Raw genomic sequence first — 5,638 nt, forward strand, 5'->3', positions numbered from 1 at the left:
AATCTGGCAATTTTACTCTAATCCCAAGAATATGTGAAAATGTAGAATTGGCTGGGAATGATAGGGAGAGTCTGCCAACTAAGAATTGGCATCAATTTTTTTTTAAGTCTATTAAGTAACTAAAAGAAAATGAAATTGGTATCATGGGAGTTTTAAATATGCTACAAGATCCTGAAATTTTGCCCAGAAAAGTAACTAAGCAAAATGCTTGGAAATATAAAAGATTTTTGGTGTTCTAAATCTAATCTGAAACTATCTCAGGAGTGGCTCATTTGTTTCTCGTGACCGTAAAAAGTAAGAACTAAATTCCATCTGATCCTGACTTATTTTTTTTTTTTACATCTCTGGGGAATTAAGATTGAATTAAGGACTGCCTCTTATTTCTACTACCAAACGGTTTATTAGATTCAACTTGAAAATAGGTAGATTAAAGCACAGGAATTTTTAAAAATTAGACTGAAAATAGCATTCAGTGAAGCGCATGGAGAGGCGGTCTTCCCTGAGGGCCTGCAGGTATTTCTTAGCAATGAGTGAGGAACCTTTGTGAGCTCATTTTTTTTTTCACATGCCTCAGAAACAATAAAACCACCCATAAGGCAAAATTCTGGTTTACTCTGTTTAAATTTTCCATTCCTAATGTTTATAATCACCTTCTTTTTCTCTCCCTTGTGAATTTTTAAGCACAAATATCATGAAAGCTATTAACTAAGTAATTAAACCCCATTTCGGGATCAGTTGAATAGGCATATAAGGTGGGGACAGCAGTAGAGGGAGACAGAAAGAATAAAGAGAGCTCTGAAATCCCCCAAATTTCTGCTTTACTTAATGGAAGACTAAGCAAATTAGATGGATTTCATGTCTCTTACAAATAAGAAGCAGGTACCCACGGTGAGCAAACCAGGTAAAAGGAACCCTATATAGAGATTTTCTTCTATTAGCTTTATTTCTGACTAGACTGTGCTGAATGATATACCTGAGCAAAAGATGGCCTCAGCTCCCCCTTGCAATTGAAGAATTAAGACTCTTTAGGAAGGAAAGAGCAATAAAGAGGGAGAGAAGGAAAACTGAGAAAACACCAAATGGTGGATGATGCTAGGGCTGCAGGAGGTCCCAGAGTCTCTAGGGGACCCTGGTGGGAGGCTGTGGTGGCTTCTAGAGGCTTCAGCAGTAGCATCTGGAGCTAAGGCAGAGGCCCCAGAGCTCTCAGAGTTAAGGCTGAGGGCAAGGAGTGGATCCCTATCACCAAACTGGGCTGCCTGGTCAAGGACGGGAAGATCAAGTCTGCAGAGGAGATTTATCTCTTCTTCCTGCCCATTAAGGAATTTGAGATCATTGACTTTTTCCTGGGGTGTCCCTCTAGGATGAGACTTTAAGGATTATGCCTGTGTAAAAGCAGACCTGTGCTGGCCAGTGGACTAGGATCAAGGCATTTGTCACCGTCAGGGATTTCAATGGCCATGTTGTTCTGAGTGTTAAGTGTTCCCAGGAGGTAGCCATTGCCATCTGTGATGCCAACATCTGGCTACACTCTCCATAATCCTGTGCAGCAATGCTACTTAGGGAAGCTGCTATGCTATGTTGGGGAACAAGATCAGCAAGTTCCATATGTTTGCTTTCAAGGAGACCTGCCTCTGTGGCTCTGTGCTGGTGGTGCCCTGCACTCCTCCCTGCCAGGGCACTGTTATCATCTAGGCAACTGTGCCTGAGATGGCCAGCATCAGTGATTGCTATTCCTTGGCCAGGGGCTGTTCTACCACCCTGTGTGACTTCACCAAGTCCACCTTTAATGCCATATCTGACACCTACAGCATTCTCACCCATGATCTCTGGAAAGATACGTGTTCACCAAATCTCCCTATCAAGAGTTCATTGACTATGTCTAAAGACCCATACTAGTCCCTGTACAGAGAACCCAGGCAGTATCCATGGCCATCAAATAGTTTTCTCACAAGAAAAAATAAAATGAATTAAGTCTCTCTCTTTTTTAAAGGAAAACTAGAAAAAGAAGAACAAACAAAACCCCATGTTAGTAGAAAGAAGGAAATAATAAAGATAAAAGCAGAAATAAATGAAATAAAGAAAAAAAAAGACCAATTAAACAAAGAGCCAGTTCTTTGAAAACCTAAATGAAAATTGACAAACCTCTAGCCTGGCTCATCAAGAAAAACGAAGGCTCAAAATCAGAAATCAAAGAGGAGATGTTATAATTAATACAATAAAATAGAAAGGATCATAATAAGTAACTACTATGAATAATTATATACCAGCAGATTTGACAACCTAGAAGAAATGGGTAAATTCCTAGAAATGGGCAACCGTCTAACACTGAATCATGAAGAAATGCAAAATCTGAAAAGACCAATTATTAGTAAAAAAGATTGAATTAGTCATTAAGAACTCCCTACAAACCAAAGTCCAGGGCCAGACTGCTTCAATGGTGAATTCTAGCAAACATTCAAAGAAGAATTAATACCAATCCATCTTAAACTCTTTCAAAAAGTAGCAGAGGGAATATTTACAAACTCATTTTACAAGGCCAGGTTTATCCTGATTCTAAAGCCAGACAAGGACCCCACAGTAGGTTAAGCGTCATGATCTCAGGGTCCTGGGATCCAGCCCTGTGTTGGGCTCCCTACACATGAGGGAATCTGCTTCTCCCTCTGCCTCTGCCCTTCCCCATCCTCATGCTCTCTCACTTTCTCTCTCATAAATAAATAAATAAATAAATAAATAAATAAATAAATAATTACAAGAAATTATAAATGTTGGCAAGGATGTACAGAAAAGGGAACCCTCATGCCCTGCTGGTAGTAATGTAAACTGGTGTGATGACTTTGGAAATCAGTATGAATGTTCCTCAAAAAACTAAAAAATGAACTACTATATGATTCAGCATATTTATCTGAAGAAAAAAACCTAACCTTGAAAATGTATCTGCACCCCCATGTTCATTGCAGCATTATTTACGATAGCCAAGATATGGAAACAATCTAAGTGTCCATCAACAGATAAATGGAGAAAATATATATGTATATATTTACAATGGAATATTACTCAGCCATAAAGAAATGAAATATTGCCATTTGCAACAACATGTATGGACTATGAAGGCCTTATGCTAACTATAATTAATACTGTATTGCATACTTGAAAGTTGCTGAGAGAATGAATCTTAAAAATTCCCATTAAAGAAAAAAAAAATTCTGTAACTATGTATGGTGACAGATGTTTAATTACATTTACTGCAGTGATCATTTCACAAAATATACAAATATTGAATTGTTATATTTTATACCTGAAACTAATATAATGTATGTCAATCATACCTCAATTAGAAGAAAGGGACTAAGTGTGTGGAGGGTGGGGTGAGGCTGAGAAAAGAGGTGGAGAGGGTAGATGAAGAAGGTAGAGACTTTCCAAAGAGGTCGTCTCAGGAGAAAAGCTGAGAGCTTGGTAATGATTTTCTACCAAAGACAGAGCAATAGGGAGCTATTGATCATTGGCAAAGGAAGTTTCTGGAGGGTTTGATGTTTATTCATTAACTTATTCTTCAATCATTTATTGACTACTCAGTATGTGTCAGGAATTGGTTGGATGTGGAGGTTCCTCCAGAGAAAAAGTGTTAAGCCCCTGATTTGAGAGAGTGGGCTGTATATAGGGAGGAGAAAGATATGCTACAAAAAAATAAGCACAATAACAACTCAGTGCTATCACAATGGAAATGTTTATAGGATGTAGTAAACAGACCAAGGAAAAGAGCATGAAAGGGAGGGAAGAGGATGTGGGTATCAAAATCTTTACAGTGTTGGCACCCAGGTTAAACTTCTGTGTTTTATTAATCTGTTCTCTGAGGCTAGGCACATGTTTTGAAGGAGCTAGTGAAGATTCTGAGAATATTAAGTACAATAATCATATTTTTGAGCAATTACCCTTTGTCAAGTGCGTCTTGTGTGCCAGGCACTAAATCTTCATAATGACCTTATGAAGTAGAGAGTCTTATTCTCATTTTACAGGTGAGAATATTTTAGGTCAGAGGGTTGGAAAAATCATCTAGGTTAGCACAGTGATGGAACCAAAAACAAACTTTTGATTGCCATATTTTCTATCTTGCCTCACTGCCTGCATATTAGAAAACACGTATATTAATAGTTGCTTTGCTCTGAAGCATGTCCTACCTAATGTGTTGATTATTTAATAGTTAACTTTCTAGTGTTTTAATGGAAAGAAGCCACTTTCCTTGATGTAAGCAAAAGTTGACAGTCTCTGATTTAAGTGGCTCTACTTTCTACTAGAGCCACATAGTCTCTGTGATGGTCAAGGTCAGGTTTCACTGAAAATCCCCAAATTGAAGTACAGTTATCAGAGGATATGATCGCACACAAACCAAAAACATTGTGTTTAGTATCCACTAAGATAAACTAATCCAATCAACATGATTTTTGATATTTGGATATTCTTTCACTATATCTGCCTATGTCACTAGGAGATGGCTTCTATTGGTGTCTTTTAGGTAGAATGACTGTGGGTGAGTAGGGCAGCTGCTCAGAAGTGTGCTTTAGGGGAGTGCTCCTCAAACTTAAATGTACTTTCTGGTACCCTTGGGATCTTGTGAATCTCTAGGTCTGATTGAGGGCTGACATTCTGCGTTTCTCAATGTAGTCGCTTCCGGGTGATGCTCAGACTGATTCACAGACCACACTTTGAATAACAGGGGCATAGACTGGATGCATATCATCCATCTGATTTAGAATGCCTTCATCCTGTAATGCTATGTGACTTAACCAATTTATTAAATGACAACTATTCAGTGCCTACAATGTATGGATGCCTGCATGACATAGAAGATATCTATCTATCGATTGATCGATAGATATGAAAAAGTGCAATTTCTATGTATTCTAAATGTGAACTTCTATAGTAGTGGGGAAAGAGAGCATCTATTATTCTTTTTATTCTTGCTTGCACTGTGTCAAAGGCTAAAATACATTTTTTTTGTAATTTAAAATAAAAGTTATTTTGGGGAGTAGTTAATATTGTAGTAGGGAAGAGAAACAATACATTACATGTTAAGGCAACAGTAAGTGTCGCTATGAAAGCATATGGGGGAGGTTATAAAAAGTCACTCTGGGACTTTTAAATTTATCTTAAAACAACTGCAGGTACATTAAAGGTTATTTTTAGGGGGAGGGGAGACATGATTATATTTAGTTTTAAAATGGTTTAGGATGCAGACTGATCAGCAGGTAATGAGTCTGGAGTCAGACAGAGCAGTTAGAAGGCTACTGCTATAAACGAGGAAAGTTGGGATTTTAAGAAGGGGTGGATTTTGAGAATCAGTTGGTAATAGATTGTATGCAAAGAATGAAGAAAAGAGAAAGTCAGGGATGACTCCTTGTCTTCTGGTGTGGGCAGCAGAATGGGTGGTGATTCTATTCATTGAATAGAGGAGACAAGAGGAGGAAATTTTGGAATTTGAAGTGAGATCTAAGTTAAGATGTCCAGTGGGTCATTGGAGATAGAGTCGTAGGACTTAGGACAGGTACCTGGGCTGGAAATATAGGCTTGGATGATGATCGAAGCTATGACACTGGGTTAAGCTCATCGAAGGACAATCTATATTGTTGAAGCTTTTTAGCTA

The 5,638-nt window shown here is 38.1% G+C and overlaps 1 pseudogene; it reads left to right on the top strand.

The window, feature by feature from the left end:
• The first annotated feature begins 481 nt into the window (after positions 1–481).
• On the top strand, positions 482–1,883 carry LOC140626738 (small ribosomal subunit protein uS5 pseudogene; annotated as a pseudogene).
• The last annotated feature ends 3,755 nt before the right edge of the window (positions 1,884–5,638 follow it).

The sequence above is a fragment of the Canis lupus genome, chromosome 38 (assembly GCF_048164855.1).
Source record: "Canis lupus baileyi chromosome 38, mCanLup2.hap1, whole genome shotgun sequence".
In the NCBI taxonomy this organism is placed as follows: domain Eukaryota; kingdom Metazoa; phylum Chordata; class Mammalia; order Carnivora; family Canidae; genus Canis; species Canis lupus.